Genomic DNA, 13,049 nt, shown 5'->3' on the forward strand with positions numbered 1-13,049 from the left:
ATCTGCATTAAAATAGCTAGGACAGTTTGAAGTCTGATCTTCTCAAAGATTTAAAGATGGAGCTGTGTGGCCAGTTGTCTAATCTCTGACTATAAGTGGTTGCAGGATAAACCGTATTCCACCTGGGCATTGGGATTCCCAGTCATTAGCCACTGCAGCGGACCTGTCATTCAGCATTTGGTGGGATATAATCATACTGTATTTTATTCCTCAGCTGAACTCCTAGTTAGCTCCTCTGGAATTCTTCAGCCATTAAAACCAATAATTGCTAAGTCTCAGGTAAGAAAATGAGTATGGAGTTATTGCTGTTTCTGGGACTCATCTGAATCACAGCAAGAATGAGAGACAATAAGGCTCATTGCAGAGTCATATTTAGACTTCATCTCTACGGATAGTGGGTTATCTGTAGCAGGATAAGATTTATGAGCAGTTAGCTCATCTGTTTGATTCTCTTCATCCTTAATCCCATAAACCCACCAAGGAACAAATTCCTCTTGTTGTAAGCCATCTCACTGAATATAAAACCTCTCCTGTTCAGAGTTGTGACTTTTGGTAGCTAAGTGGTACCTGAAAGCTAAACAGCTCTTTCAGATTATGGGCAGTGGTTGCCCGTACAGCTCAAACAGCTCAAAATATAACCTTTTGTTGGTGCTAGCAAGCCTTTGTTTTTTGCCTTGTTCTCTATCTTGTGCTGCTTTAATTTTCACTTTCTCTTTGCCCTGTGTTTATCTCTCTGACATTCTGCATCTGACCTTTGAGCTGTGCAACAAAATGCTTGCTGATTATTTGGTATGCTGATTTAGTACCATGAAATTACATGTCCCGTTTATGCTAAATGCTTCATTGCTTTTGCTGTGTTGTGTAAACAACAACAACAGAAAAAAAAAAAAAAAGAGAAAAAAAGAGGGAGAAGGGGTCCTAGATCCAAAACTACCTGAAATGCTTTCCTAGTAGGCTTTTGATAATCTTATTCTAGGATAAAAGATACCAGGCATATTTTGATTTTCAAAGTGGAATAACCTTTCCTTTACAACATTTGCTAAATATATGAAACCAATGATAAAGCATAAATTAACAGTGTACAAAGGTCTCAGCATTTTGTAGACTAACAAATATGCAGATATTCAACAACATTGCCACTTTAATATGTAATACACCTGTCCCGTGTTAAGAACATAATGCATTTCAGAGTCCCAGACATGCTTGACAAGCTACAGAAATTGGTTGAATGCTAACCAATACAAATCTACATGAGCTATTTCATGTCTCAATGTTCATCTTTTGTTTGCCGTGTCTTGATGTTAACCACTTGATTGTGATTAAGTAGCCTCTAAGACAGATCAAATTGCAGACAAGTGTTGGTCTAATCCTTTATTCATGTTATACTCCTTAAGGGTTTATGTGCAAGAAAAAGTCTTTGACTAATCTCTACTTAACACTTTCCAGCATTGGTGGGTATAAATTTGTATCTTTGGGTTTTTCATTTAAAAAAAAAAAAAAAATCAAATGAAACCAAACCAAAACAAACAAACAAACAAACAAACAAACCAAACCCAAACAAGTAAGAAAAATAATGAAATATAATGATCCGTGATAGTATTTTGAACAGCTTTGATCGTCTGGATCTTTGGCTTTAGCCAGCACTGAGCTTCCATTCTGGGTCTAGTCAGATGTCTGAGACAAAGCCCCTGATGTGGTCAGGCCTTTGCTATATTGTGGTGGTTCTCATACGATTCATGATAGTCTCTTTTGATGCTTTAGAATATCATATTTCTTTGCTCTAGCAGACAGGTTTCAGAAGAAATTTCAGTTTCTGTTTATGAATCTCCAGTTTAATCCTGTTATGTCTGTCTCTTTCCTCGCTGAGACCAAAGTTATGACTTTATAGAATTTCAGTTTTTGTCTTTAATTACCCACACTTCCATTTATCATCTTCCCTTAACATGGAATATGATTTCTCTCTTTTTTTTTTTTTAATATAAAAAATCCTACAGCTGATATAAATGCAATCTGTCAAGTCTTTTGCCCTCGGTGTTTTCTTTGGTTCAAGAGCATAAAGTGACTTGTAAAGTTAAAATGACTATAAAGTTTTTTTTTGGCTCATGGCAAAAACAAAAAACAACAGAAAGAATTGTTAATAGAGAGGTGATTGCCTTCTCATTCAAAAACATTGTTAAGTATTTATGGTAAGTATTATTAAATTGGTTAAGTATTAAAAATACCTATTTCTTACCTATTTTTAGGAAGATAGAAAGTCACAAATACTACTAAACATCTGTAGAGATGTATTTGGAATGCATTTATTCCTAGTTAATATTTAGAAATGGTTAAAGTCTAGGAATAGCTGCAGATATACCAGGTGCATTCAACTAGATCAACCTGGAATATGCAGCGTTAAGCCAGGATCGTTGGGAGCACTAAGCTTGTAACCAGTGTTTCAGAACTGACTCTTGTATTTTTGCCGCCTTGATTTTTTTAATTCTAGTTCAGAGACATCTGTTTTTCTGAAAAAGCAAATTACCTAGTCTTAAGAAAAAATAATCAAAATTTAAGATATGTATGGAAGAGCATGTGCAAGATCAGAGACTTGCTAAATTACTGATTACATTAAAAAAATGCAGATTGTCAGCTGTAAAATAACATTATGTATTTCTCCTGACCTCTTTTGAATTAGATCTGATTTGACATTTATATGATAGTCAGTGTGCCACTGATTCTAACAGGAGTTCTGAAATAACAGAGAATGCTTTATGGACGTTTTCTGTTTTGAAGAAGGTGGTATCATGATGACTGTTAAACATATGTAAACAGTTTAAAAGAAATACATACTAAATCATACACTATTAAAATTCAGTGATATAGTTTAATATAATTATTGTTTAGAAGCCTCAGTGCCCATGTGTCTTAATTTAAATGTGCACTGGCATTGAAAATTTAAATTCACAGTATTTTTAAGTAAATTCTTAAATCCTGTGAAATCTGTGGAGGAAGAACAACATTGGCAGTGTACTTGTGGTAGGCTATATTTACTGTAATACGTTTTCAATTAGACAATATAGCATGAAAACTTCCAATTGTTCATTCAAATGCTGAACACTTGTCTAAGATTTTACATAATATCTGCTTTATCAAGATGATGTCTTTTTTATAAGACCATGTAATATTTTATTATACTGTGATCTATTTAACCATATGTTATTGTTATTAGACACGTTGTTGTTAAACCAGAGGCTATATCTGTGCAAAATGGAATCAGTCTTGGTCCATTGCACACTGCAAAGTCCTAAATCATCTTTTCTGATGAGGAGAGAGAGAGGAGTATTTTCAGGCATAAAAGCCGTTTGTTTGTACAAAGACAGTGATGTCATTTACAGAGAATTTTTTTTTTTCTTTCTCCTGATGTGCTTTTCCATTAATTGAGGAGGGCCACATCAGGACCCAACTCAGTCTCATGTGGAAGTGTGTTTTAAATCAGTGAGTCCTATGGACCTTTGCTGAAAGTCGCTTTTCTAGGCTGACTAGAATACAGCTTTTTTACTGTGAGCAAAGTGAGCAAATGTCACAATAACACCAGTATGTTAAGCATACTACAAATGCAAATACAAATTGTGGCCATGAAAGAGTATAGTGATAACATAAACATCTACTTTGAGAAGAAAAATGTTAGCATTGTGCCTGTATGTAGCTGCCGGTCTGTCAGTGGTACACAGTATTCTGTAACAGTCTTCTAGTCCTCTAGTGTTACAGTATAAAATTTTCTAAGCATTACTGTCAAATTTAACCCCAGTGCCTTGAGAGCCGTCAGCAATGAGCATCTGTATTCTTAGAAATTCTTTGGAGACTGATCCTACTTCTTTCTGTATTATTTATTCTAGTTCCTGTCAGTAAAATGTTGTACAATACTTCAGTGGGACTGGCCCCTGGGGATAGAGTCTCTGGGTTTCATTATTACAAATCCTTTTCAAATAACTCAATGGTAACACCTGATAATGCTTGGCAAATCACTCTGTAGTTCTTTCTCAGCATGAGAGACCATACACATACACCCCTGCTGATGTGTGTTGGTTTTAGTAGGTTTTGCATATTGGTAACAAAACTAAAATGGAAGCTTAAAAAGGTATTTTTCAAACAAAGTAAGCTGGTGATCCGACTGGCTTGCATTTTAATAGTGTACATTTCTATCTAGTTTCAGGTATAGTTACATGCTTCCTGGCTGTTATATTCAGAGCTATACAAGGATGCCTACAGAACAGGAGCATAGGAGGAGGAAGATAAGGCTCTATTTTTATAAACAATAACTTTGTGGTCTGTTTTCTAGACAGACTGGCTCTTATGATTTGTTTCACCATTCTCTGCCAGAAGGTTTAAATCTGCTGCAAGGTTCCAACCCCCAGTACACAGGACCACTGCCCTGAACAAGCTATTACACTTGTATGATAGTAGAGAAGCAGCAGGTTATTTATAGCTGACAAATCAGTGATAAATCACATCAGCTGCTATGAAAGCTCTGCATACAAATAAAAATTTGACCCGCAACAGGTTGTCAGAGCAAACTCTGATCCTTCACTTTAATCTTCCATTCTGTGGATCACTGGATACATAATAAAAACATATGAAGTGCAAACCAAGTCTGCTAACTAAATCCCTGCTATTTGCTGCACTGCTTGCTTGTCAATTTGGAGTGTAGCTAATAGTTTCAAAGGTTGCTGTGTATTTTTCTACTTTATCTTGCTGGAGTTACTAAATGAAACGGGAAGCTAAAATGCATGCAGGAATTTTCTATTGCTCATAAATGCTATGTCATCTCTGTGAAAGGCCATCAGCATTACAGCCCAACACTGAAGCAGTGATGTTTATTTAAGAGGATTGGTGGCCAGAAATAAGCCAGTGTCTAATCAGACACAGGCCCTGCCTGGGCACTGTGCCACAACATTTATTGCGTGTGCATTTCTCATAAGCAAAATGGCTACGTACTGAGGAGGATGGACGTGAAGTCTGGAAGAAATTACGGTGCAAACGGCAGTTCTTAACTTTCTGAGGAGGATTTAAGTGTATGTAAATATACTGGAATGAATGAAACTATGCAACTGTGAGTTACCGAAAGCCGAATGGGGAATGTCTGTGGATGTGTGAGGGCTGAAAAGGAAGAACAGTGTTTAGATCCTGCAAAAGCTCCCTTAAGTCCGGCTAAACATTCCCCTGGAAGAAAATATTTCAGAAGAAAAAGGAGAAAGAAATCAACTGAGACGGGACCAGATTCAGTACAGTTTAAAGAAAATGAAGAAAATAGCCAGTACGAAGTGGGGATTTCAGAAAACACTGAGAATCATCCCAAGGGTGTGAGATTGGCTGATTCCTTCCCCTGGAGAGTGACAGTGGCTGGTAATGCTCTGCCCGTGAGTACAGACCTTTCGGCTGATCTTGTTAAAGCAAAAGTTTTATTGGGTGAAACAAAGAGTGATTCTCTTTGTGGGGACAGTTTTCATGGTGATAATCAGAGGCTCATCAAATCTGATGAAACAGAGACATGGTTAAAGGAACAAGGCAAGAGGAGTTCAGAGAAATGCTGTACATGGAAGAGGAAATACTCAAAGGATGGCAACAGGAGAGAATTAGCATTCCTGAAGAAATCTAGTGGTCTTTGTTATGGAAGAGCAGCCAGCTTGGATTCTGCTATGCACATTTTAGGCAGACAACATGAAGAAACTAGGTTACACATAACTTCTTTTAGAATTGATGAAGATGTCCCAGAAAGCAATAAATCAGAAAAGTTGCGTCACTTTCTTTCTGAAAGCAAAAGTGATCTGCTTCTTGAACAAAAGAGGTTTTATTCTTCTGATACCGTTCTTTCCCAATTGCCGAAAGAAAAGGCATTATTTAGCATTTCACCAAACAGGAGCAAGGTAAATATTTTGGCACAGTACATTATATTTGAAAGTTAGCTAAGAATAAGTATTGGAACAGTATTTTTACTGTTATAAAAATATCTTTGCTGTATATAAGCCTTTTACACATGCTATGATACTACAGATAGGCATAGGACAGAACATATTACTTCATCATTTTTCACAGTTTAAGTAATACTGCTATACTTCAGGCATGTTGATGTATCCTTGTGCTGTTTTGCTGTCTGTAGTTTGATTTGTTTCCTAATTTAGGGAAGATATTTTCAAGTTAAAATGGTTCTGGAAGGTGGAGTGGATTTTAGAGTTGTTTAATTTCGCACTCAATATCTGCAGTAAATTTTCTTATCAACTCTTGACAGTCTTGTAATTCTTTTGGGTCTTGTATCAAGGAAAGGAATATTTCTAATTCTTTTCAGTTATGGTCAATAGGAACTGAAGAAAGATAGAAATACGTAGGCAGCTTGAAATAGAAGAAGTGAACACAAATCATGTTAGTAGTGCTCTCTACTTCTTTTAAAAGATCTTGCCTCCCAAACTCTCCATATGACTATGAATATTAATTATTGAAATTCCATTTTCCTCTGAGGGTAGGATTATTTTCCTTTTACAATAAAAGAAACAGAAGTACAAGTTTAGCTGCAGAATATCAGAAGGAAAGCAAATATTTTTCTGTTAGTATCCGTGCTTACCAATTCAATCCATATTACCAGTTCTGTTCCACTCATCTTTGGTACAACTGAAATCTATGTGTGGGTTAAATGCTGATACCAGGATCCGGTCCAAAACTGACTCCCCTTGCTCAGCAGGACATCTGAGCTTTGAGTTGAGTGAACAGAGGGAATGGACGTATGCCAAAGATACTCTTTCCAGCAAAGAGATAACTACATTTCTGTTGTTTGTATAATTTACTTTTGTAACAGCAACTAAATTATATTTTTTCCGAGCTTAGTTTTTAAATACAGATAACACATCCAATTACAACACACAGCACACAGTACAAATAGCCTTCTAATACACACAGATCTTTGCCCTTTTAATCCTAGCTGGAATTCAGGAAAATCTTAGAGATGTTCTTTGATTTGAACCAAACATCATTACTGAGTAAACGAGTATGAGGCTTTGTCTGTTCAAACACGATTGGTTTTTCTGTATAATCAGAGTAATACAACTTCTAATATTGCTACAGGTATTATGCCAACCAGGCATATGCCCCTTGTTACCACAGGGGGAAGGGGAAAAAATTAGGCTTTTGTTTATCACCTGCATCAGTACTGAGACTTGTGCTGGTACTATTGATAAAACACTGGATAACGGTATAAATATGATAGATCAAGCTTAATGCCCAAGTTGCTGAAATGTCTGCTTTTCAGTTCAGTTAACTTTCCTAACCTAGGATTCTGAGTGTAATTAATTTTAAGAGCACCAAAGAGCAGCTTTCACCTGAAAATAAATACAGGAAGAAGAGTAGGTTTCAGACTCTATCTTATTTTACAAAGTTGCGACCACTTTCCTTTTGACTACTTTTGAGAACTAAATGAGTATTTGCATGTCTTATATTTCAGTATAAAACAGCATAGCTGTTATTTATACAAATCCACAAAGTTCCTGTTATTATCCCTGAGCTGTTACACAAGGTTTACAATTACAAATCTCAGTTTTTACCATTTTCTCCTCTGTAGTTGCAGAGATCAGTAGCCTCCACTCACCTTGTCATCTCACACTATAATGTACTCTGTTTACACAGTGCCTCAGATGTGGCAGATACTTGAAAGCTTGTTGGCTTTCTAAACTGAGACACAGACACCAGACGAAACCTGTTGGTACAGCTGGCTAATTTGCACTGCAAGAGATAGGACCTTTTACCCTCTGAAACAGCATAGTCTCCACTATGTGATTATATAATTTGAGTCTCTTTTCATGACACAACTTCCTTCTTATGCATGTAAAACAATTATGATTTTGTGTTCAAATAGGTTCTACTGCATTACCTCTGTTTTCCTATTTGCAAAATTCAGGTATTCAGGGTGTTCTGAATCCTCATTCCTGACTGCTGCCTGAGAACTTTGAGATAAAGGTATTTTATGCTCTGTTGGGGCCTAATTTCTACAGCCCTTGTTCCTAATACAGGAAGGTAACTTCCTTGAGCAGGATGTGGTCTGGTGCTGTTTTAGAGCAGATGGCAGCTTGGATTAAGGTCAAGAAGTTGTGAATCAAGAATGAAACAGGCTTCCTGCAGCAGACTCCTCCTCAGTGATGTTTTAGTACAATGCAGGTAGAGTAGAAAATCAAGGCTGTAGTTTTGTCTTCTCTACAGGGGATACTGCTACTGTGACATTTGATGTCTCCTGTGTCAGAACAAGCCATGGCTTTCATTATCAGCAAAAAATAGCTACCAGCTGGTGTTACCACCAGTTTTTGGTGGTTGTCAGCTTGTGTTCAAACCAATGACTTATGTGTATCACATTATCAATCATTATTCTTCTTCATTCAATCTAATTTGTGGTAGTTTTAGTTCTGGTTTATGCATGCACCTTTTTTTTTTTTTTTTTTTAATTAGGAAAAAATGTCTGATATATAAATGGAATCACTTATCTACTTCCAGTACTCAACTGTTGTCTTGGCTGCAAGTTCCTCAGCTGTTTTTTTGCCATGCATGTACACAGTGTTTGTTACAGCGGATTTCTTATCTACAGTACTAATAATGATCTACAAGAAAAAAGTGTATTTGAGTCAGGTTAAAGGAAATACACTTGCTTTTAAATTAAAAAATGTGGATTAATTGCAATCAGCATATTCAGGAGAATACTTCTGCTGATAGATGATGGTGGATGTAGTTGTAAGGTGTCTTGTTATCTTACAACTACTTGCAATGATAACTGCAATAATAAACAGATGACTACTTTCACTTTTAAACTCATTAGTTCTTTTCCCATTCCCAGAAGAGTTGATTTATTACCTTTTTTGCAACAGCATTTTACATATTTGAAGACTGTTGTCACGTCTTCCCTCAGTTTTAAACCCACTTTTTCAGTCTTTCTTAACAGGTCATGTATTCTTAGATATTTGTCATTCCTTTTTTCTTTTTCAATCTGCTTCAACTGATCCAGTATTTTTTGAAGGGTGTTGCCCAAAGCTGGACTCAAAGTTCCACAGAGCCTTGCAAGAGCTGAATAGGAGCATTTGAATTTATGGCCAAATGGAAACTCACAAAGTCCAACTGTAACGTCAGGGGAGATGACTTCTTGTGATCACATGCAAGTTCAAATTCCATTTGTATAACTGTACTTCCTTCAACTTGCTGTCAACAATCCGTTTCAAACACAACACATAACTATCTACTTAGCTTAGGTGGAAAATAGCATTTCAAAATCTCTCCATATACATGTATTTTTTCTTCTCTTATTTCTTTCTGTTCTTCAGGTTTCTCTGGTTTAGGGCTGTCTGACATCAAAATACATTTCATTATACAACATACATCTCTAGCCCATTGTATACTTTTGTGCAGTTAAGTACATAATGTCAAGTTTAGACGTGCTTCAAAACCTTTGGAATAAATGGAATAGGAGGGAAGACTCCTTATTATCTATACCAGTCTTGCTTCTGTTTGTACTGTAAAAAATGAGCCACATAAATCCAGCACCATCACCGATCAATTTTGGAAGGTCTTCTCTGATATCTGCTCTTTGGACTCAAAACTGCATCACTGAAATCAGTGCAAACAAAGTTTGAGACTGTTTGGTGTATGGATTTTGTATACCGTGTGATGCAGAGGAAACTTACAGGCAGAGAAAAAACACTTACAGTAGAGGTGAACTAGTTTTCCCAGTTAGAAACAATATATAGATTATTTAGTGCCAATTAAGACTTTGATCTCTTTGATCTCTGTCTCTTTTTCTTGAATAACTTGTAATTCACAGGCTTTGAGATAATTTGAGAACCAGATCTCTAGCAAACAATTGTTCAGACTCATGCAAACTCAATAATTTGTTCCATGCTCAAGGAACAAATGTCCTCTAGTAACACAGTATAGTGGATAAATGATAGGCTTGTAGGGTATAAGTATGAAAGGTTCACACAAACTGCTTTGAAGGACAAAATTTGAACAATAAAAGGTTTGCTCACCCCTTATTTTTGATTCTAGTATTCCTAATTTACTAGTTCTTCTTTTTCTTTCCTGTGGCAAGTGATGTTATAAATATTGATGATAATGCATGGTTGGTAGATGACTATCTATAGTGTCCTTGTGGGGTTATCAAAGGAAAGATGTTCTCTTGCTCTCTCTCTGACACCTTTGTGGGGGTAGTATTTTACTTGTTAAGTAGTTCCAAATTAATAGGGCATCTTGCAAAGTACAGATCATATTTGTAAGCGTAATGAAATACAGCTCTCTAAGTCAACATTTTCCTCTGTATGTTTATACTTCTCAAACATGGATTCAGTGTTTATGAAAAAGCCTGAAATCTGAAATAATTTATTTAGAGAACAGAAGTGCTCAGGCTGTTTCAGGTCTCAGGCTAATGTTCCTTAACCTGTACTGAAACTGGCTACCTTCATGAGTGAAAAGCAGTTTCCATTTTTAAACCCACTCTAGTCCCTTCCTTTTTATTCAGATGGCTAGCTAGGGTGCTGAATGGTCCTTGGAAAATTTTTGGATTGAAATCCTGTTGATCTTAGGATAATGAGCTAAATTCATGTTTTAGCCATCCAAAATTTGGATTGCAAGCTTGCCTAGTGGTCACTTTCAGAATAAGAAATATTCTCCTTGTGTTTGTGTCCATAGCTACAAGTGTTGTTTGTATATATCAACAGATACAAGTAGGACCTTCAGAAGTTGTCTTGATGTCTGAAATCACTTGTTGCCAGAGGAATTTAATGTGGGCTCAAATATGCTGCGTTTGCACTCTCTGCAGTCTGAAATGTACATAGCCATTGCTGGTCAATTAACCGTGAAGGACGCTAAAGGTTTGAATGTAGCAGTAAGGAATGGCCATTAGCAAATTACATTGTTAGCTTGCTTAGGTTGAATATATTAAAAAAAGTGAAATATACGGATTACACACAGAGGACTTTTTGAAAATGACAGGGAAAAAAATATAGGGTGTTTTTTTTTGCTAGACATCTGGCATTTCAGATGACATCATCTCTTTCAGAAGCTGTGTCTGGATAAGTGGTAAATGGTTGACTTCATTTATATTGTAGTCTGATTGTTCTGTGATGAATAGAAACTAAAGGTACTGAAAAAATATTTAGTTTGCTTTCTTGCTTTGAAATGCCAACAGAAAGGAAATTTTATGCTGCAGATGAGTTCTCTAGATTTTTACAAGAAAATTTTCAGAGAGATTTCAAGTTGATCTTTTGCCATGTTGGATTCCCTGTTGTCTTCACTTCTACGACTCATACCTTCTTTATTTTCTGTGATTTCATGCAGTAAATACTCTGTACAGGACTTTGATAACTTGGAAATTTATCACAGCTGCATGTGTTTCTCTTCACTGTTTTTAAATAAAAAAAGGGATCTTTTTTTTTTTTTCTTCCCTCTGATATTTCTTAAAAGTCTGCAGTGTTGAATCGGGAGACAATGGGATGCAAAAAATGCCATCAGATCGTCAGAGGTATTTGTGTACTAGTTGAACAGTTACAGCTACTTTGCTTTCTAGCATTGGTGCCTGTATCTCTCTCTTACCTAGAGCCAGCAGATATGATGGCCTGTGATAAGTATCTGAAGAACTGCTTTCATGACTTGATGTTTTGTGGATACTTGAATAGAAAATAATGTAAAATCATTTGTTCCCTGCATTAAATTTACTTACAGTTTACTGTATGGCTGTAAATAGTTATCACCTCCTGGAAGTGTGAAGGGTGGCTGAACAGAAATCGCAGAGAGCACTGCAGCAGCTATATTGCCCTAACATCTCCAAGGCTTTCCTTTTAGTCCCCTGCTTCCTAGTGCTTTCCATCACCTCCTGTTAGTCACTGACATAGCAGCATCAGTAGGAAAGTTGCATCTCTTTGTTCCTGGCACTGTGCTTTGTGTGGCTTTAATGTGAGAAAAACCTGTAATTTCCAGCCTAGCCTGTCTGAATTCCCCCAGGAAGAGCACAGACAGAAGATACCTTTGCATGCAGAAACTTCAAGACCAGGAGGCATCATTATGACCATCCCATCTGACCTCATGAACACAGCTCCCTGGTTTACGCTAGGATAGGATTGCTGGAATTGGTGCAGCTCCAGAGTTAAGCCTCTTCTGCAGCTAACTTGAGCACCTACCTTGTCCGCAAAGTCATCTGTGAGCAAAACTCCTCTGAGCCCTGGTCTCAGGCTGGCTCCACAGCTGGAGGAGACCTCTCTCCCCACGGGGCTGGGTGTAGGCTTGTGTGGCGTGGCCTCTTGCAGGTGGGCTCATGGAGGTGCTTGGTGTCCACACACCGATCTTGGCATTGTCTCAGGCTCTCTTGCCCCTCTGCCCAAGCACCTCAGCCTGGTTTTTGTAATGTCTGAGCTACAGCACATGTGTCTTTATGTAGTGCCTGATGGTACCTGGGTTCTTGCTGTTCTTCATAATTACATACCATCTATTGTTGTTTGGGTAAGTGGTAAAAGGTGGTCATTTGGAAGAAAGACAACATGTGATAGCACTTTCTTTATCAAGGCATGTCTTTTTGTTCTATTTTGCTGTTCAGATTTACATTGAGTACAGTTTCTGTAACCTGAGGTGCAAACAATTACATGTGCAAATTAGGTAAATGTCTGCTTCATATTTTTACAGTGATAGTTTTCTAAGCAAACTGACCGAGCTTCAGTAGGGGAGAATTTAATGTCCTAGCAAGTAGTATTTGTATGTAAAATTCCCAGTACTTTCCTGCTTTCCCTGACATGAAGTTGATAATGCTTGGATAATGCAAAAACAAACCTTCTGTATCAGGCAAAAACTTTGCTTATAGTCTTTCAGTCATTCCTAAAATGCTTCTCAGAAAATTTTGTCCTAAACCCATTATTATCAGTTTTCACTGTAAATAACAGTTCTGTTACTGAATTCCAGAACAAACATAAATTAACCTGTTTTAAGAGAGGAACACTGTAGCTAAATAAAGTATGAATAATATAAATATGGGTATTATATAGGTATGACTATATAAGTGTAAA

General features: G+C 36.9%; 1 protein-coding gene across 1 annotated transcript in view; it reads left to right on the forward strand.

The window, feature by feature from the left end:
* DST (dystonin) overlaps positions 1-13,049 on the forward strand; it is a 308,093-nt gene that overhangs the window by 130,129 nt on the left and 164,915 nt on the right.

The sequence above is a fragment of the Tyto alba genome, unplaced genomic scaffold, assembly GCF_018691265.1.
Source record: "Tyto alba isolate M040663 unplaced genomic scaffold, T.alba_DEE_v4.0 Super-Scaffold_40, whole genome shotgun sequence".
NCBI lineage: Eukaryota > Metazoa > Chordata > Aves > Strigiformes > Tytonidae > Tyto > Tyto alba.